Source organism: Gopherus flavomarginatus, chromosome 2, assembly GCF_025201925.1.
Source record: "Gopherus flavomarginatus isolate rGopFla2 chromosome 2, rGopFla2.mat.asm, whole genome shotgun sequence".
NCBI lineage: Eukaryota > Metazoa > Chordata > Testudines > Testudinidae > Gopherus > Gopherus flavomarginatus.
The window spans coordinates 134668931-134691265 of NC_066618.1; the positions used below are offsets into that span (position 1 = coordinate 134668931).

Genomic DNA, 22335 nt, shown 5'->3' on the forward strand with positions numbered 1-22335 from the left:
CAGGTTCTTGTGATTGCACTCTCATAGTTCTCGTCCTCTGTTGCAGACTACTCCCTGAGAGTCCTCTTTACTGTTTCCACTATTTCAACTATCACCTCTGTGCAAAGCCTTAGCCTCTACAATCAGACTCTTTCTTTATCATAATATAACCCCACCATCTTCCCTACCTCTTAAGTTCACAATAACATCCTCAACTCGGCACTCTCTTTTGCCCCTGCTCCAAAGCTCTCACTAGTCTTGTCATTTCTTCTTCTATCCTCCCCCGTGCTGGAAACAGGTGCTGGTATATGTTCTAAAATAATGAGCCTGCACCTATTCCTCTCAGGACTGAGCATTTTCCCTTTTGCTTATGTGGGTCTGGAAACACCTGACACAAAACCCAATCATGCACAAAGAAGTTTTGTAACCATTTATATCAAAGAATGTTATCCAAAGGGATGAGACACATCAATGGGCCAGAATGGGGCTGGGAAACTGAAGGAACTTCAACAGCAACAATGAAACAACAGCACAATCCCTTCCTCCACCTAGTAGGTGCCACAGACCTTCACCCCACACCTGCTGCCTCTAATCCTACCTGTGGTACACACCAGTAAGATGTGCTAGCCTGGGGTGGTAGCTGCTCCTCTGGTGCCTGCTAAGTTTGGGCCTCCAACCTGGCAGGGTATGTTGCTCCTCGGCCTCCTCCTGCCATTGGACACACACAAGTCTGAGTCCAAAGTGCTCTCCACTCACCCTATCTATCCATGTTCATCACAGTTCTTTCCATAGGCTCCTGCACACCCGACCCATGGCAACACAGGCCTTCCTCCTCCCACAGAGCTCCCACACAGACATACAACACACTATAATGAACAAAGTGGTGCCCACCTGTCATAAACAGATAGCTAAGGGTTAATGTCTCTTTCACCTGAAGCACCTGACCAGAGGACCAATCAGGAAAACGGATTTTTTCAACTTTGGGTGGAGGGAATTTTGTGTCTAAGGTCTTTGTTTTCTGTCTGCCTGCTTTCTCTGAGCTTTGGAGAAGTAGTTTCTACTTTCTAGTCTTCTGTTTCTAAGTGTAAGGACAAAGAGATCAGATAGTAAGTTATATGGTTTCTTTTCTTTGGTATTTGCATGAATATAAGTGCTGGAGTGCTTTGATTTGTATTCTTTTTGAATAAAGCTGTTTATTCAATATTCTTTTAAGCAATTGACCCTGTATTTCGTCACCTAAATACAGAGAGACCATTTGTATGTATTTTTCCTTTCTTTTTTATATAAAGCTTTCTTTTAAGACCTGTTGAAGTTTTCTTTACTGGGAAATTTCAGGGAAATTGAGTCTGTACTCACCAGGGAATTGGTGGGAGGAAGAAATCAGGGGGGAGATCTGTGTGTGTTGAATTTGCTAGCCTGATTTTGCATTCCCTCTGGGTGAAGAGGAAAGTACTTTTTGTTTCCAGGACTGGGAACAGAGAGGGGGAGTCACTCTGTGTAGTTTCACAGAGCTTGTGTCTGTGTATCTCTCCAGGAGCACCTGGAGGGGGGAAGGGAAAAAGGATTATTTCCCTTTGTTGTGAGACTCAAGGGATTTGGGTCTTGGGGTCCCCAGGGAAGGTTTTTCAGGGGGACCAGAGTGCCCCAAAACACTCTAATTTTTTGGGTGGTGGCAGCAAGTACCAGGTCCAAGCTGGTAACTAAGCTTGGAGGTTTTCATGCTAACCCCCATATTTTGGACGCTAAGGTCCAAATCTGGGACTAAGGTTATGATATGGTGTGCAGCGGTGGGATAGACAGAATCCAGAAGCCAGTAGGAATATTATATTTTTCTTTTCTCTGCTAAGGGCTTTTTAGCAGAGAGAAACAGTTGGTTTTAAAAGGGAACCAGAGAGAATTTTTTTTTCTGCTCTCTCTGGCAGTTTGTGGCTTGCATGTTAAGCAAGAAGCCATTACCAGACTGTTAAGGGTCCTTTGTCACACAATAGCACTCCCATTGAGAGTCAGTACCAGCACTATATGCATGCAAATAAAGTGGTTTTTCAGGTTTACTTAACATTGAAAATTAGCTAAAGGCACTGTTGCTAGGCAGACATCAGGAGGCAACAGAGAACCTGCAGTTCAGAAGGTAAACACCGGAGGGCACTCCAACCCAAGAAAACAGGAACCATGACTTCTAAGGCAAAAATTGAGGCCGAAGAACAAATCAAAGAAGCTGAACACAGGCGAGAGATGGAAAAACACAAACAGGAACTAGAAATAAAACAAAAAGAGATGGAGATGAAAGAAAAGGAAGAAAGCATCAAACTGGCAGCCTACCAAAGAGAACAGGCAGCCAAAGAGGCAGCACACAAAAGAAAACTAGAAGAAGAAGAGGTGGCCTACCGAAGGAAGCAAGCAGTAGAAGAGTTGGCCCACAGAAGGAAGCAAGAAGAAGAAGAGGCGGCCCACCGCCGAGACATGGAAAAACAACAAAAAGAAATGGAAAAACAACAAAAAGAAAATGAAGAGAAGGAAAAACAGAGAAAACATGAACTGGACTTGGCAAAAGCTGGGCTGCATGTGCCAGCCAACCCTAACAACCCGGCGCCAACTATTGCTCCACAGCACAGGAAATTTCCCACCTACAAGGCAGGTGATGACACCGAGGCCTTCTTGGAAAATTTTGAAAGAGCCTGTCTTGGGTACAGCATCCCCGAAGACCAGTACATGGTAGAATTAAGGTCACAGCTCAGTGGACCTTTAGCAGAGGTGGCAGCTGAAATGCCTAAGCAGCAAATGAATGACTATAAACTTTTTCAAACCAAGGCCAGATACAGAATGGGAATAACCCCAGATCATGCCCGTCGGCGCTTCCGAACCCAAAAGTGGAAACCAGAGGTGTCATTTCCCAAACACGCCTACTACGTTGCAAAAAACTATGAGGCCTGGATAACAGGAAACAACGTTCAAACCTTGGAAGAACTGCACCTCCTCATACAAATGGAGCAGTTCTTGGATGGTGTTCCTGAAGACATCACACGGTACATACAAGATGGAAAACCCAAAGATCTCGCTGAGGCGGGGGAGATTGGAGCCAAATGGATGGAAGTGGCAGAAAGCAAGAAAGCTACTGTCAAGGGGAACGAATACCCCAAGGGGCACACAGACCATAAACCCTACAACCGAGGACAGCCAAAGACCCCACATACCACCCAAGTAAAGCCACAGACACCCTACTCTTCCACCTCACCAGTCTCCAGTAACTCACCTCGGCCCAGTGACCCATCAGATGGAAGATGCTTTAAGTGTAATGAACTGGGACATATCAAGGCCAACTGTCCAAAGAACACCATGCGAGTGCAATTCATTACACCACCATCACACCAAAAATCCCCAGGCCCAGATGCCTCTCAAATACCCTTGGAGCGAAGGGAAAATTTGAGAGTGGGCGGAAAGAAGGTTACTGCGTGGAGAGACACGGGGGCACAAGTGTCAGCTATCCACCAATCCTTCGTTGACCCCAAATTCATCAACCCAAAGGCCAAAGTTACAATTTACCCCTTCATGTCACAAGCTGTAGACTTGCCTACAGCTCAACTGCCTGTCCAGTACAAAGGCTGGTCAGGAATGTGGACTTTTGCAGTCTATGACAATTATCCTATCCCCATGCTACTGGGGGAAGACTTGGCCAACCAGGTGAGGCGGGCCAAGAGAGTGGGAATGGTTACACGTAGCCAAACCAGGCAAGCTTCCAGACTCATTCCTGTTCCTGAACCGTCCACAGACGCCCCGTCTGGGTTACCAGAGACCCAGACAGAGGTAGTGGACCCAGATTCCATGCCAACCACTGAAACAGCCACAGCACCTCCAGTCCCAGGCCCGGAACTGGAACAGCAACCAGCACCAGCAAGTGCAACCACATCTTCAAACTCAACGCCAGAGGGCGCCAGCGAGCCAGAACTGGCAGAAGCCAAAGACAGCCATACCCAAAAGGCTCAGCCAGAGCCTGAAATACCCTCAGGTGCACCAGCGGAGAGCGGTTCACCAGCAACGGAAACAACCCCATCACCTACATCGCTTCCAGAGGGACCAAGCCCAAGTCCACAGTCTGAGGAAGAACTGGTGACCCCAGCCTCAAGGGAACAGTTCCAGGCTGAGCAGGAAGCGGATGACAGCCTTCAGAAAGCTTGGGCGGCGGCACGGAGCACCCCACCGCCTCTCAGCTCTTCTAATCGATCCCGGTTTGTTATAGACCAAGGACTTTTATACAAGGAGATTCTTTCTGGTGGACACCGGGAAGAATGGCAGCCGCAAAAACAGTTGGTGGTTCCAACTAAGTACCGGGGGAAGCTCTTAAGCTTAGCCCATGATCATCCCAGTGGCCATGCTGGGGTGAACAGAACCAAGGACCGGTTGGGGAAGTCCTTCCACTGGGAGGGGATGGGCAAGGACGTTGCCAAGTATGTCCGGTCTTGTGAGGTATGCCAAAGAGTGGGAAAGCCTCAAGACCAGGTCAAGGCCCCTCTCCAGCCACTCCCCATAATTGAGGTCCCATTTCAGCGAGTAGCTGTGGATATTCTGGGCCCTTTCCCAAAAAAGACGCCCAGAGGAAAGCAGTACGTACTGACTTTAGTGGACTTTGCTACCCGATGGCCAGAAGCAGTCGCTCTAGGCAACACCAGGGCTAACACTGTGTGCCTGGCCCTAACAGACATCTTTGCCAGGGTAGGTTGGCCCTCCGACATCCTTACAGATTCAGGGTCTAATTTCCTGGCAGGGACCATGGAAAAACTGTGGGAAACGCATGGGGTGAATCACTTGGTTGCCACCCCGTACCACCATCAAACCAATGGCCTGGTGGAAAGGTTCAATGGAACTTTGGGGGCCATGATACGAAAATTCATCAACGAATTCTCCAATAATTGGGACCTAGGGTTGCAGCAGTTGCTGTTTGCCTACAGGGCTGTACCACATCCCAGTTTAGGGTTTTCACCGTTTGAACTTGTGTATGGTCACGAGGTTAAGGGGCCATTACAGTTGGTGAAGCAGCAATGGGAGGGGTTTACGCCTTCTCCAGGAACTAACATTCTGGACTTTGTAAGCAATCTGCAAAGCACCCTCCGACACTCTTTAGCCCTTGCTAGAGAGAATCTAAAGGATGCTCAGGAAGAGCAAAAGGCCTGGTATGACAGACATGCCAGAGAACGTTCCTTCAAGGTAGGAGACCAGGTTATGGTCTTGAAGGCGCAACAGGCCCATAAGATGGAAGCATCATGGGAAGGGCCATTCACAGTCCAAGAGCGCCTGGGAACTGTAAACTACCTCATAGCATTTCCCAATTCCTCACTAAAGCCTAAAGTGTACCATGTTAATTCTCTCAAGCCTTTCTCTTCCAGAGATTTACAGGTTTGTCAGTTTACAGTCCAGGGAGATGATGCTGAGTGGCCTGACGGTGTCTACTACGACGGGAAAAAAGACGGTGGCGTGGAAGAGGTGAACCTCTCAACCACCCTGGAACGTCTGCAGCGGCGACAAATCAAGGAGCTGTGCACTAGCTTCGCCCCATTGTTCTCAGCCACCCCAGGACGGACTGAACGGGCATACCACTCCATTGATACAGGTAATGCTCACCCAATCAGAACCCCACCCTACCGGGTGTCTCCTCATGCCCAAGCTGCTATAGAACGGGAGATCCAGAACATGCTACAGATGGGTATAATCCGCTCATCTACCAGTGCATGGGCATCTCCAGTGGTTCTGGTACCCAAACCAGATGGGGAAATACGCTTTTGCGTGGACTACCGTAAGCTAAATGCTGTAACTCGTCCGGACAACTATCCAATGCCACGTACCGATGAGCTATTGGAGAAGTTGGGACGTGCCCAGTTCATCTCTACAATAGACTTAACCAAGGGGTACTGGCAAGTACCGCTAGATGAACCTGCCAAGGAGAGGTCAGCATTCGTCACCCATGCGGGGGTGTATGAATTCAATGTCCTTCCTTTCGGCCTTCGAAATGCACCCGCCACCTTCCAGAGGCTGGTAGATGGTCTACTAGCTGGACTGGGAGAATTTGCAGTTGCCTACCTCGATGATGTGGCCATTTTTTCAGACTCCTGGCCCGAACACCTACTACACCTGGAAAAGGTCTTTGAGCGCATCAGGCAGGCAGGACCAACTGTTAAGGCCAAAAAGTGTCAAATAGACCAAAACAGAGTGACTTACCTGGGGCACCAGGTGGGTCGAGGAACCATAAACCCCCTACAGGCCAAGGTGGATGCTATCCAAAAGTGGCCTGTCCCACGGTCCAAGAAGCAGGTCCAATCCTTCTTAGGCTTGGCCGGATACTACAGGCGATTTGTACCACACTACAGCCAAATCGCTGCCCCACTGACCGACCTGACCAAAAAGACCCAGCCAAATGCAGTTAAGTGGACTGATGAGTGTCAAAAGGCCTTTACCCAACTTAAGGCATCGCTCATGTCTGACCCTGTGCTCAGGGCCCCGGATTTTGACAAACCATTCCTAGTAACCACGGATGCATCTGAGCGTGGTATAGGAGCAGTGCTCATGCAGGAAGCAACAGATCACAACTTCCATCCTGTCGTGTTTCTCAGCAAGAAACTGTCTGAGAGGAAAAGTCACTGGTCAGTCAGTGAAAAGGAATGCTATGCCATTGTGTACTCCTTGGAAAAGCTACGCCCATATGTTTGGGGACGGCGGTTCCAACTACAAACTGACCACGCTGCACTAAAGTGGCTTCATACTGCCAAGGGGAACAACAAGAAACTTCTTCGTTGGAGTTTAGCTCTCCAAGATTTTGATTTTGAAATTCAACACATCACAGGAGCTTCTAACAAAGTTGCTGATGCTCTCTCCCATGAGAGTTTCCCAGAATTCAGTAGTTAAAAAGTGTTCTTAAAATGTAGAAGTCTGTTAGTTATATATTTAGTAGTATATGTAAAGGTGCATGTGTTGTAGTAATCTGTTTATTTTAAAGTTCTAGAAGGAAATCGCCGCCAGTGAGCTTCCCCACTGTCTGCAATTTGGGGGGCATGTCATAAACAGATAGCTAAGGGTTAATGTCTCTTTCACCTGAAGCACCTGACCAGAGGACCAATCAGGAAAACGGATTTTTTCAACTTTGGGTGGAGGGAATTTTGTGTCTAAGGTCTTTGTTTTCTGTCTGCCTGCTTTCTCTGAGCTTTGGAGAAGTAGTTTCTACTTTCTAGTCTTCTGTTTCTAAGTGTAAGGACAAAGAGATCAGATAGTAAATTATATGGTTTCTTTTCTTTGGTATTTGCATGAATATAAGTGCTGGAGTGCTTTGATTTGTATTCTTTTTGAATAAGGCTGTTTATTCAATATTCTTTTAAGCAATTGACCCTGTATTTCGTCACCTAAATACAGAGAGACCATTTGTATGTATTTTTCCTTTCTTTTTTATATAAAGCTTTCTTTTAAGACCTGTTGAAGTTTTCTTTACTGGGAAATTTCAGGGAAATTGAGTCTGTACTCACCAGGGAATTGGTGGGAGGAAGAAATCAGGGGGGAGATCTGTGTGTGTTGAATTTGCTAGCCTGATTTTGCATTCCCTCTGGCTGAAGAGGAAAGTACTTTTTGTTTCCAGGACTGGGAACAGAGAGGGGGAGTCACTCTGTGTAGTTTCACAGAGCTTGTGTCTGTGTATCCCTCCAGGAGCACCTGGAGGGGGGAAGGGAAAAAGGATTATTTCCCTTTGTTGTGAGACTCAAGGGATTTGGGTCTTGGGGTCCCCAGGGAAGGTTTTTCAGGGGGACCAGAGTGCCCCAAAACACTCTAATTTTTTGGGTGGTGGCAGCAAGTACCAGGTCCAAGCTGGTAACTAAGCTTGGAGGTTTTCATGCTAACCCCCATATTTTGGACGCTAAGGTCCAAATCTGGGACTAAGGTTATGATAACCCTCCAGCTCCTCCCAATTTTCCTGGAATCCTCCAGATTCTTGATACTCCATCACATGGCTGCTCGCACAAAGGCGCCACCTGCTGGCTTATTACAACAGTTTGCATTAATGTTCTATTAATTGTAATTAATTTGGTGCCAAAATGGGCCAAAATCCATTCATCATGAGAGAAGTATCTTTGAATGCAGCATAGAATCTCAAATTACATTATGGTTGAAGAGATTTCTAAACAACATTCCTGTCAACAGAATGAGCTCCTGCAGCCCTCTTCAGTGAATGCGAATAAGGGTTGCAGAATCAGGCTGCCCAGCTCAAATGGCCACGCATCTAATCAGAGATACTGTTACAAAGTTTACCTATATTATAGTTTTTCAGATGCTGGCATTCAATAATTTATTGGGGAGGGTGAATATCAAAAACAAACAAAAAACCCCATAGCTACGGAGTGTATATACACAAGTATTTTGCCCTAGCTAATATTAACCAAGCAAGCATGAACTTCCCCAAAATGTTGATTTGGTAAACAAAACATGAGGGTGTACTTTGTGTAATGGACCTTTTCAGCCAGTAAAAGACATAAGAAAAGTGTAGTGAGGTGGTGATCACGGGACTTACTGGATTAACTCATAGTATTATGGGCTGGTGCCATGCTCCTCCCCTCTCTTTCTTCATGTTTAGTTAGTATTTGTTTTCCCCACTCTGTATATAGTTGAATAAAGCAGCCCATTCCCAGCCTGTAAGGAAAGAGTGTTTCTTGTGCAGTGAGGATCCCTTTACAAAACAGGTGATGAGGGCATAAGAATGGCAATTTATGGGAAAATTGAGGAATTTAATGCAGAAAATGAGGATTGGCAGCCACATATTGAGAGACTAGGCCACTATTTGCTTATAAAAAAGAGATTATAGTCACAGACAAACAAAGCAATTTTCCTTTGTGTCTGTGGCAGTAAAACCTACTCCCTCTTAAGGAGTTTGTTAAAACTACAGAAACAGGAGATAAACGTTTAGAAGATCTGCAGAAGATCTTAACAGAGCGCTTCACACAAACCCAAACAATATTATTGCGGAATATTTCCAGTTTCATCCTAGAATGAGGAGGCCAAGTGTCACTGTAGCTGTGTATATGACAGAGCTAAACAGACTAACAAAATATTGCTTATTCAGGAATGGCTTAGAGGATAAAATGCAGGACAGATTTGTTTCTGGTATTACTAATGAGAGATTTCAAAGACATTTGCTAGTGGAGGGGAATTTAACTGGGCCTAAAGCAGTAAAATTAGCAACAACAATGCAAACAGCAGTGAAAAACCTACAGGATTTGCACTTAGAATGCTGGACAATCAAACTGACTCAATAAATAAAATGCAAAGATATTTGCAAGAGATTCAGGGCAGGTCTATACTAGAAGCTTACATAACGCTTCTGGTGAGGACGCTGAAGCCAACGGGAGAGCGCTCTCCAGTTACGATGGATTTCTTCACTAAGTAGTTGAAGAACCAACAAAAGGGGATGCCATTTTAGATTTAGTTTTGGTGAGTATGAGGACCTCATAGAAGAAATGGTTGTAGGGGACAACCTTGGTTCAAGTGATCATGAGCTAATTCAGTTCAAACTAGATGGAAGGATAAACAAAAATAGATCTGGGACTATGGTTTTTGATTTCAAAAGGGCTAACTTTAAAGAATTAAGGAAATTAGTTAGGGAAGTTGACTGGACTGAAGAACTTGTGGATCTAAAGGCGGAGGAGGCCTGGAATTACTTCAAGTCAAAGTTGCAGAAACTATCAGAAGCCTGCATCCCAAGAAAGGGGAAAAAAATCATAGGCAGGAGTTGCAGACCAAGCATCTCAGAGAGGTGATTAAGAAAAAGCAGAAAGCCTACAAGGAGTGGAAGATGGGAGGGATTAACAAGGAAAGCTACCTTATTGAGGTCAGAACATGTAGGGATGAAGTGAGAAAGGCTAAAAGCCATGTAGAGTTGGACCTTGCAAAGGGAATTAAAACCAATAGTAAAAGGTTCTATAGCCATATAAATAAGAAGAAAACAAAGAAAGAAGAAGTGGGACCGCTAAACACTGAGGATGGAGTGGAGGTTAGGGATAATCTAGGCATGGCCCAATATCTAAATAAATACTTTGCCTCGCTTTTTAATAAGGCTAATGAGGAGCTTAGGAATAATGGAAGGATGACAAATGGGAATGAGGATATGGAGGTAGCTATTACCACATCCGAAGTAGAAGCCAAACTTGAATAGCTTAATGGGACAAAATCAGAGGGCCCAGATAATCTTCATCCAAGAATATTAAAAGAACTGGCACATCAAATTGCAAGCCCATTAGCAAGAATTTTTAATGAATCAGTAAACTCAGGGGTTGTACTGTATGACTGGAGAATTGCTAACATAGTTCCTATTTTTAAGAAAGGGAAAAAATGTGATCTGAGTAACTATAGGCCTGTTTGACATCTGTAGTATGTAAGGTCTTGGAAAAAAATTTGAAGAAGAAAATAGTTAAGGACATTGAGGTCAATGGTAATTGAGACAAATACAACATGGTTTTACAAAAGGTAGATCATGCCAAACCAACCTGATCTCCTTCTTTGAGAAGGTAACTGATTTTTTAGATAAAGGAAATGCAGTGGATCTAATTTACCTCAATTTCTATAAGGCATTTGACACGGTTCCACATGGGGAATTATTAAACTGGAAAAGATGGGGATCAATATGAAAATTGAAAAGTGGATAAGGAACGGGTTAAAGGGGAACTACAACGGGTCGTACTGAAAGGTGAACTGTCAGGTTGGAAGGTGGTTACTAGTGGAGTTCCTCAGGGATCAGTTTTGGGACCAATCTTATTTAACCTTTTTATTACTAACCTTGGCACAAAAAGCGGGAATGTGCTAATAAAGTTTGCGGATGACACAAAGCTGGGAGGTATTGCTAACACAGAGAAGGACCGGGCTATCCTACAGGAAGATCTGGATGACTTTGTAAACTGGAGTAATGGTAATAGGATGAAATTTAATAGTGAAAAGTGCAAAGTCATGCATTTAGGAATTAATAACAAGAATTTTAGTTATAAATTGGGGACACATCAGTTGGAACTAACAGAGGAGGAGAAGGACCTCAGAGTATTGGTTGATCAGAGGATGACTATGAGCTGCCAATGTGACATGGCCGTTAAAAAAGCTAATGAAGTTTTAAGATGGATCAGGCGAGGTATTTCCAGCAAAGATAAGGAGGTGTTAGTTCCATTATATAAGGCACTGGTGAGACCTCATCTGGAATACTGTGTGCAGTTCTGGTCTCCCATGTTTAAGACGGGTGAATTCAAACTGGAACAGGTTCAGAGACGAGCTACTAGGATGATCGGAGGAATGAAAAACCTGTCTTATGAAAGGAGACTCAAAGAGCTTGGCTTGTTTAGCCTAACCAAAAGAAGGTTGAGGGGGGATATGATTGTTCTTTATAAATATATCAGAGGGATTAATATTAGGGAGGGAGAGGAATTATTTAAGCTTAGTACCCATGTGGACACAAGAACAAACAAACAGATATAAACTGGACACTAGGAAGTTTAGACTTGAAATTAGATGAAGGTTTCTAACCATTAGAGGAGTGAAGTTCTTGAACAGCCTTCCAAGGGGAGTAGTGGGGGCAAAAGACACATCTAGCTTTTAGACTAAGCTTGATAAGTTTATGGAGGGAATAGTATAATGGGATAGCCTAATTTTGACAATTAATTTAGCAATTGAGCTTTGATTATCAGCAGGTAAGTATGCCCAGTGGTCTGTGAGGGGATATTAGATGGGCTGGGATCTGAGTTACCTTAGAGAATTCTTTCCTGGGTGCTGGCTGGTGAGTCTTGCCCACGTGCTCAGGGTTTAACTGATCGCCATATCTGGGGTTGGGAAGGAATTTTCCTCCAGGGCAGATTGGCAGAGGCCCTGGAGGTTTTTCGCCTTCCTCTGCAGCGTGGGGCAGGGGTCACTTGCTGGAGGATTCTCTGCAGCTTGAGGTCTTCAGATCACAATTTGAGGACTTCAGTAACTCAGACGTAAGTTAGGGGTTTGTTACAGGAGTGGGTGGATGAGATTCTGTGGCCTGCATTGTGCAGGAGGTCAGATTAGATGATCATAATGGTCCCTTCTGACCTTAAAGTCTATGAGTCTATGAGAAGACTAGACTGTGACATTAAAATACCAGCTGTGTGACAACCCTAGGTATGTGTTTTGAAATGCCTGGTGAAGAGCAGTGCTGACAGCCCAAAAGTGAATAGCATTTTTTATTTGAATTGTGTCACTGCCCAAAGGTCCCAGTTAGGACTGGGCCCCATTGTGCTGGCACTATACAAACATAGGAAGACACGGTTCCAGCCCTGAGGAGCTTAAAATCAAATACATGCGTACGAATGAGTGATAGAATGTCAGAGCTGAAGCTTTCAGATACAGTGGAATCTGCTTAACATGAACTTGGATATAATTAAACTCCAGTTATACACCTCTACCTCGATATAACACGGTCCTCGGGGGCCAAAAAATCTCACCGCCTTGTAGGTGAGACCGTGTTATATCATCTGCCAGAGCCCCAGCAGGGACTTAAAGGGCCCAGTGCTCCAGCTGCTGTGGGGCGCCTCAGTTCCTTTAAATCACCACCAGAGCTCTATCAGGGGGCTCAGGTGGTGATTTAAAGGGCCCAGGGCTCCACACAAATTCGGATATAACGCAGTAAAGCAGCAGGGCTCGGGTGGAGCTTTAAAGGGGCTCCCCGCTGCTTTACCATGTTATATCCGAATTTGTGTTATATCGGGTCGCACTCTATCGGGGTAGAGGTGTAATTAAACAGACTCAAGTTCCAAATAGTTTCAATGCACTGCAATGTGCAAACCACAATTCAAGTTAGAGTGAATCTCTGTTAAAATAATAATATAGTGATTTTTTTCCAAGAAAAGTGACTTCACAGTATCTCAGTCAGAGCTCAGACTTCTGGAAAACAAGACTGAACAGATTCATGCAGGTATGCAGATTACAAATAATAATGAAGAGATTAATCCTGAAAATTGCAGCTGCTTATAAAGCTCATTGCCTAACAATGCAGAAAGCATCACACCCAATACTGCCTCCAGTATGCACTGCTGGGGGGGAAATAATATGTTGTCTGGCAGAATCATAGAGGATAATTTGAAGGAGAAAAAAAACAGAGTATATATAGCTTGAGGTTATGAAGAAAGCGTCTGGTCATATGCAGCAGACTCCCATAATTGTACAGCTGAAGTAATAATGCACAAACAAAAAGCCATTAAAAATGTTCAGTGTGTAACATCTGAGCCAGTTTTCATGTGAGTCAGTATGTTCCACAAGCTGGCTTATCCACTTTGTTAGTTTAAATGCTGCAAAAATATTTAAACAATGGAGTGCATCCACTTCATTTAAAAGACAGGAGACCAAATTCATCACTGGTGTAACTCCACTGACTTGAGTGGACTTACATCAGAAATGCATTTGGTCCAGGGTCCAATTTTGGAAGGGGGAGGGGATGAATTTTGCTTTCTGAGAATGCATCAGTGAGTCTTTAAATATTTTATAGTAATCTTTCCCTAAACATGCTGGAACTCTCTTTGATGGCAAATTAAAGAACGTGTAACTTTACAACACATAATGCCTTCAAATACAAATTCAGGATGAAAAGTGACTGTGAAATCCTCAACATACATCACATCCAGCACAACCTCTCCACATATGCAATGACAGCGATAAAGTCTCTGAAATCCAACCACCAGATAGTGATCAAACCAGCAGACAAAGGGCCACCATTGTGGTCCTCAATTATGATGACTGTGTCAACGAGGCCATGTAGTGAACTTTTCAACACCACTTACTATAGAGAACTCAAAGAAGGTCCCACACCACAGTTCTCCCAGGAATTAAAGGATATTATCAAATGTTTTCCCAAACAACTCCAAAAGAAACTCTACAACTCATTCTTCACAAACCCGCTTAAGGGACTTCTACGTGCTTCTCAAGATACAGAGACAAGAGAACCCAGACAGACCCATCCTATCTGGCCACAGCACTCTTACTAAAGGACTATCGGGATTTACAGAAACTATTCTCAAACCACTCACCACACAAAGGGCCAGATTCCTCCAGGACAAAAACAACTTCTTCCGAAACTATGCAACATTAACAACCTGCCTCAGAACACCTTCCTTGCCACCATGTATGTCGTCACCCTACACACCAAAATCCCTCAACATGATGACATTGCTGCCTGCCTCAAATATCTACAAGACAAAGGACAACACTCAGATATTGACTCCAAACCCATTGCCAAACTCATCTATTTCATCCTCACCTATAACACTTTTACATTTAACAACAAACACATTTCCCAAACCATGGGAACAGTCATAGGTACCAGGAAGGCTCCCCAACATGCCAACATCTTCATTGGCCACCTTGAGGAGGAATTTCTGGACAAATGCACCATGAAACCAATAATATACCTGAGATACGTCAATGATATTTTCAGCCCCTGGACAGATGACCTAATCTCCCATACATATTTCCATCACAATTTCAGCAATTATCACATCAAACTCTCTCCAGAAGACTCTCACACCAGCATCAACTTCCCGGATACCACAATCAGCTTCAACAATCAGACTCTGCAGACAATTATATACAAGAAACCCACAGATCACCACATTTTCCTTCACAGATCCAATAACCCCCCAAACACACCAAGAAATCTGTTACCTACAGCCAGGCACTCAGATACCACAGAATATGATCTGGGGAAAAGACTGGGATACACAGGTTAACCCACTGTAAACTGCCTTCACCAAACAAAAAGTAGACTGCATCTTGGAATGGGCAACCCATATGCCCCAAGAGAACCTGATTCAATGTGGGGCGAGAAAAAAACAACTGCAACCACATACCCTTAGTTGTCACCTCCGACATCACACTGGAACCCTACAGGGTATCTTTAAACAATTAAAACCCATGCTGTATGGTGACCTCATCCTAATAGAAATCTTTCCTTGCCATCCTCTTCCGGCCTTCCTTGCTAAGCTCACTGTCAGAAGCAAGCTCCCCACAGACTACAATCTATTCAAAACTCAAAGCAGCATCAAACAACAGACACAAAACCTGCAGACATATCTACTGCTATGATGATCAGTCATCTCCCTTCACACACAATATGACTTTCAAGATCCATGATACGACACTAAGCATCCCTGTATAAGAAATTATGGATACTCATTGATATTATGCTTTCTAGTCTGTTACTCGAACAAAAGGAGACAAAGGCTTTCTCTCCAGCAGGAGAGAGGGCAGCTATTTACCTGTCTCTTAACAGGAGTTTTGACATCAAAGTTGGGGAAAGTTTGAGCTTTTGGCAGCCAGGTAGATATGCAGCAATTTATGCAGCCATGTAATCACATTGTAACTGAGGTCCTCTTTATAACGGACATGTTTTCTTGTGTTTCTGTTGGCATTAGTTCTCATTATCCTTGACAATTCATTCAACAAAGCTTATGATATAAATGGCAACTCACAACTGAGTAGTACAATCAATTCTATTTAAACCTAATTGCAGTAAATTGCCCAACTGAAAGCATGTCTTATTGGGAATGGGAATGCCTTTAAGTACATTAGTGACATAAACTGAAACAAACAAACAAAAAAGTACCGAAACTGCAGATTTGGTTTACTAAGGAAGGATGGGAAGAGATGTCTTTTCTCAAGCACTTCTAGAATTCTGGCATTTCTAAAAGCTCACAATAATTATGTAGGAAGGAAAGAAATATCTGTGACTCAGCAGATTTAATCCACGAGGCAATACACTCTCCAAAACCACCAGAAGTATTAAAAATGGCTGAGGGAATCAGGTTGTAGAGGAGAGTAATAGAAATGTCTATCAAAGCTGTATGGAAATCCTAACTAAATATTATGGAGAATATTTCCTTAAGAAAATATAGGTAAACTTCTGAAAAAAAAATCACTCAGCTCTTAGAACTCAGTACTTTAAGAAAGGAAGATGAATTTGATATTACATGATAGAGAGAAAACAAATGTGCTTATCTCAAAGCATAGCATTGTTACAGCTAAATCTGACTGCCTGTCCCATGCAGACACTGTCCCTGACCATCCCCCAGGTTCCAGAAAAGTGCACAAGCTGCAAGAATGCACACAGAACTGGACAATTATCCACCTGCAGTGTATTTCCCATTCCTTTCCTCCTTGCACATTTTAATATGTCCAACTGGACAATGGTTCTCAAGTTCTGTACCCTCACAACCCAGTTCTATCTAAACAAATGAGCTTGTCTCCCACCTTCCATTGTGCTAGAGGCAATATTCATATATACCAACTATTAATGAAATGCTGGAAAAGATACAGGAGCAGATTAAATTATTCTAAGACAAAAACTGTGTTAAAATGGAGATGATGAAATCTGATGATGATGGAATCTCCCATTGCTTTAATGGATGAGTGTTCAGCTAGTACTGATGGCAGTTTGGGGTTTATTGATTTTTATGGCTTCTCACAGTCATCAGCAAACAGGAGCTCTCTTAACAGCCACTCAGTTACCTTAGTGTGGACCCTGAGTTGCTGTAGATTGAATAGATCCCTATGCAATCTCAACCAAAAGTGTACACATCTATCAAAGTCCTGGAATGCGAACAAGTGCATGAATTATAAGCCAACAGCAAAGAAGGCTCATGCCATTACACATCCTCGTTTGGTGCTATTGGTGACAGTGAAGGCCTCTGGTAAGTCACCACTATCATCCTGGCCATCATGCCATTGTGAAATGAGCAGATGACAGCAATCATCTTCTCTGGGCAGCCAAATTTATGAGTTTCCATGGGCATTGGTGATTCACCATGCCAAAAGCCTTGATCAGGTCAACAAAAACCACGTACAGGTCCTTGTTCTGTTCACAAGCCTTGTCTTATATTTGTCAAAAATCAAGTCCAAGGTGCCATGGCCAGAATGAAACCCACACTGTGACTCTGGATACAATCAGTCCACTAGGTGAGAAATGAGCCGGTTGATGACAACCCGTGAAAGGAGCTTCCCTGCTATAGACAGCAGTGATATTCCACAATGGTTGTCCCAGCTAGATTTGCTTCCCTTCCTTTTGTATAGATGAACTATGAAAGCATCCTTATATTCCTGGGGCATGATATCCTGTTCCCATATAGTCTTGGAAAAGCAGGTGAGTTTCCTGGCCAGGTGGGCACTTCCACATTTGTATACTCAGGTGGAATGCCATCAGGCCTGGAGACTTGCCCATAGACAGCTGCTTGATGGCCTTAGTAACCTTATTTAAAGAAAGGTCTACATACAGCTCCTCTAGGATAGGACACTGAAGTAGCAAATTGATGGCTTTGTCAGACATAGTGACAGTTCAGGAAACTACCAAAGTGCCCTGCCCAATGAGAAAGAATATCACCTTTGTTTGTGCGCAGCCAGTTACTATCTGCTATGAGGACAAGATCTGTACCACTGGATTTTGTGCCATAAACAGCATGGAGACCTTCACAGAAGGTCATGTCATGCTTTTCAACTGCTTCCTGCAGTTCTGAAGCCTTCTGCCACCACCAGTGGTACTTCATTAGCCTTAACTGGGTTTGTAGTATATGTTTAGCCCGATGGTACCTGGCCGCCTTCATTGCTGATTTCTTGTCCAGGATCTGGGACTAGGACATGGTCTCCAGTAGCTGGTCTATCTCAGGATCATTCTCATCGAACCAGTTTTGGTGTTTCTGCCTTACAAAGCCAAGAATCGTGGATGCCATATTATTTGTGACATCTCTGAGCTTCTGACAAGTTGCCTCAATGTCTGAGGAGTTCTCTGGCACCTCAGCTAATGCAGTCTCCAGTGTCTGTTCCATCTTTGCTTGTTTGCGGGGGTCTTTTTCCATGACTACCACATTGATCTTCTTTAGCGGTCTGACACCAGCATATGACACCTCTCAAAGAGTGGGTGACATGTACATTCTTACAGACTCTAGACCGTACAATTACATAGTCCAGCATGTGCCACTGTTATGACCTGAGATGCATTCATGTTGTCTTATATTTGTTGTCCTGTTGAAAGACTGTGTTGGTAATAGTGAGACTGAACTCAATACACTTTGCAGAGTAGTAGTTGTCCATTGGTGTTTGACCTTCCAATGCCATGATGGCCTAACATCCTGCTCCAGATGTCAGAGTCAGCTCTAAGGACAATCAGTTTGTCCTGAAGGGGAACACCTCTAATGACCCTCATAAGATCTTCATGCAACACCCCCTTTACCTCATCTGCATGAGTCACTGTTGGCATGTAGACATTGTTAATGGTGGTGTACTCTGGAAAAGTTTATGTGGAGAACCATACATTGGATTGACCATACCTTATCGGATTATTGATTTCTAACCAATTTTCCAATTTAACAAGATCATTTTAAATTGTAACGTCGTCCTCCAAAGTGCTCACAATCCCTCCCAGCTTGGTGTCATCCACAAATTTTATAAGCATACTCTTCACTCCATAATACAAGTTGTTAATGAAAACACTGAATCATACTGGGTCTCTCCTGGGCCCAAGGGACAGTACTTGATATGTCCTCCTCGTCTGACAGTGCACCATTGATAACTACTCTCTAATGAGGGTCTTTCAATCAGTTAAGCATATACCTTATAGTAATTTCATCCAGGCCATATTTCCCTAGTTTGCTTATGAGAATGTAATAACCACAGACCCACATGACAAAGTGAACATAGAACTTGTAATTATTATAATGAAGCACATTTTCCCTCCCATGATTTTGTCCTTTCTCGTTGCCCTTCTCCATACCCTGAAATCCCTCAGGGGAATCTGATTCAGGGTCAGTGATTCTTGGGTGACAGCCTCAGATTTAGAGAGCTGCACACCATCTGCATTTCCAGGTGGTCAACCCCTTACAAGGATTTGTGGGACTAGATGCTGAGTCTGTGGAGCTTGGAACTTCTGATGTTCCCACATCATCACCAGGAGGCCATGCAGAAAGCTACATCCAAGGAGCACTCTGGTGATTAGGCACCACAGGAAATACTGCCTAAAGGGTCCAGAACCCTATGGCCTTCTGATTTAACCCTGGAGGGAGCCCCAGGAAGTCCTCTGGGTAGCTGTACAAACTTCTGGCTTGCTGTGACTCCAGATCTCACCTTGCTCTCTGATCTCCATCTCCGACCCTAGCCTGACTCTGGTGCTGATTCTCTCCTCCTGATTCCAGCCTGGTACTACCTTTGGTCTCTGACCCTGGCTCTTGCCTATTGATCCTGGCTATAGTGATTACTGTGATCCTTGCCTGCTGACTACAGCCTTGTGGCTGTCCTAGATTTGTGGACACCAGCCAAGCTGTGACTGGCTAAGCCAGACTGCCTAAGCCCTGGTCCCTTACATCCCTGAACCTTCATCCCAGATGCAACAATTCTGATGAAATCGTGAGTTAAATCTCTCCCAATGTGGGTTTTCTGCAGAACACTGTTGGACCTTGCCTTTTCATGGAATCATAGAATATCAGGGTTGGAAGGGACCTCAGGAGGTCATCTAGTCCAATCCCCTGCTCAAAGCAGGACCAACACCAACTAAATCATCCCAGCCAGGGCTTTGTCAAGTCTGACCTTAAAAACCTCTAAGGAAGGAGATTCCACTACCTCCTTAGGTAACCCATTTGAGTGCTTCACCACCCTGCTAGTGAAAAAGTTGTCCTTAATATCCAACCTAAACCTCCCCCATTGCAACTTGAGATCACTACTCCTTGTTCTGTCTCCTTGTTTTATTATATTTAATATCTGGGACTTATGGGGAGAGGAGTTGAGGAGGAAGGTAAGAAGTTCAGGCCGCCATGTTGGTTGTGGGCAGTAGGGTGGGCATTTCTGAAAGTAGTAGTCAGTCAGAGCAGAGGAATTTGTATGACTACTCTGTTTTCTGATAAATTGAGCACACAGTGAATGTTCAAATATTTGTTCTCCAAGTGGCTGATACAAACCTTCAAGCTTGGTCCAATCAAAGATATTACCACACCCACCTTGTCTCTCTAATATCCTGGGATCAAAGTGATTACAACACACTGCACACAGCAACCTTCAAGTCAGTCAGAATGCAAGAGTTTTCACAACAAAGAAATACCATAAATTGTGGGTCAGTACCTAACTATCACCACTGCACTCTGAGTAGCTGAATGTTTCACTTCAGTATAATATTCATTCAGTTGAAGGTGGGAGATTAATGATGCACAGGTTCCTTCCCTTTTCCCGTAGTGTAAGCTAGGTTACTTGTCATAGCCTTTGTGTTGTGTGGGTGAAAATCAAACTTCTTTTGGCCAGGAAGCCTTGTGCATCTTACAGACATGAAAGCAATCTCAGTATGCATAGGCAGGAGTTTGCAAAGGCAGTGTATGAGGGAAAAAATCTTGATTCATGGGCAATACCTTGAATACTCCAATAAAGCACAGATATTGGGGAAACTGAAAGAAACAAAAAACAGTATTGAAATGGAAGACACAAGGCAAGAGGGAGAGTGATTGGTTATTATGCTTGGAATACAAGTGCCTTGTTCTTGTTTACTTCTTTCTTCACATGCCTCAAATTGGATGGGAAGGATGCACACCGCTATTCATCACTTACCGACAATTTCCCAGTTCATGCCTCATTTCAAATATTGTAGAGCATCTGTAAATCAGAAAAGTGGCATGAAATTCTGAAGACAGCTGGTTGCTTCAAAGATTCACTGGATAAACCACGATTTTATTTATTATTACTATTTCTTCATAGAGATATAATCTCTGGGATTAAGTTGATTTGATACATTCTTGGGTGCAGGTCTTTAATTTACAAACTGCAAGTTAAAGCATCCAGTCCATCATTCAAGATTTATCAATATTAACAAAAGAGTATGTAAATATTAACATAAGAGTAAGTGAAAGCAAAAGAGGAAAATTGGGCTCAACATGAGTTTGTCTCTATGGATCCAATAGCCTATCAGATGACACCGTGTAAAATTCCTCCCTTTTGCCAGCAGCAGTTGGCTGTAGAGGGCAAAATGACAAGTCTCTTTTGCAGACATGTCACATCTGTCTAGTGAGGTGTAGGTTGCCAGCAAAAGTAATCTCCTGCCTCTCCCCAAAAAAACATTTTCAGGGAAACCTGTATAATCAACCCAGTTTAGCCATCCACCTAATGCAGCTAACTGCACATTATGAACTCAGTAGGGAGATATGGTCTATTTCTTTTGGCACCTTCTCCCATTCTACATTAGTCTTTTGTTCTTTCTGTCAAGCAGATTGTGCCAGCAGCCTTCCTCGTACTGCTTTGCTCAGCTCTGACTCCTGCTGTTGTGACAGAGCTTTAAAGAATAGAGAGAGAGAGAAAGTTAGAATGGCAGCATAAGCTCTGTTCCCCTCAGGAATGTACTGTATGGAAACTGTCACTGCACAAACATGTTCACTTGCACCAAGATCACCAAAGGGAGCCCCTCTGTTCACTTTCAATTTATTTCTACAGGCACAGTGCTTCTGATGTGTGGTCCACTTTCTTACAGCAGAAAATTATATGGATGCCAAAACTGTCCCCTTGGTATGAACAAAGAGAAAGAAAAGTTGCAGCCCTGGTTAGAATTGCATTCAAATCACACCAAGCATTCCCACCAGCCTCCACAAAAACAAACAAGAAAAAAAGAGACTGGAATTCATTCAGTCCCAGCTTCAGTTTCACAATACCTATAATTGCTCCCAATGGACTAATGAGGAAGCCAGTTCTCAGTCTCATAGGAAATGCTAACAGCCACTCGGAAATAAAAGACACTTGGTGTTGTACAGCAGATGAAGCTAGCTCCTAAAAAACACAGGTTTGGGGGGGTGGGGAGGAGCTATTATGAACGTAAAGCTTTCAATTAATCCATCATATGACAGGAAGAAGGTTGATCAACTTTGTCTTTCTTTTGTGGCTTTGACTATTTTAAATTGAACTGGTGCACACAGGATGGCTATATTTATAAGTCTAACAAATATGGTGAGATCACTCAAAACAAAAGGCCAATGTGGGAAAAATCAATTATTGCTTGGAAACAGCTTTAGGTGGGTGTTCCCAAGCTGCTCCATTGAGACAAGTTGCATTATTCTAACTGCTTATTTAATCATCTGGTTTAGATTTCCAGGCTTAGATCAAATGTAATTACTACCTTGTAAACGATAGATTACTGATATTTTCATATAAGAGTATCTGCATTAAAATTCACTATGATGTAAATGACTCATCTTGTTTGCTCTTCCCCCTTGACTACGAATCATATTGCACATTCTTTATACTTAAATTCAAGGATTCATAACGGAAGTGATTAATTCTCATTTCAATGCACTTGACATTCTTGGACCTTTTAGGCTTACAGTACATACC

General features: G+C 43.5%; 1 protein-coding gene and 1 long non-coding RNA gene across 2 annotated transcripts in view; one reads left to right on the forward strand and one right to left on the reverse strand.

Annotated features, from left to right (window-relative positions):
* SEMA5A (semaphorin 5A) overlaps window positions 1-22335 on the reverse strand; it is a 630546-nt gene that overhangs the window by 487360 nt on the left and 120851 nt on the right. The gene's annotated exons all lie outside the window — the stretch shown is intronic.
* Window positions 7086-22335, forward strand: part of LOC127043996 (uncharacterized) — a 46832-nt gene continuing 31582 nt past the window's right edge. Inside the window, exon 1 of the long non-coding RNA XR_007772381.1 lies at window positions 7086-7207. This is a non-coding gene — a long non-coding RNA (uncharacterized LOC127043996). The remainder of the gene's footprint in view (window positions 7208-22335) is intronic.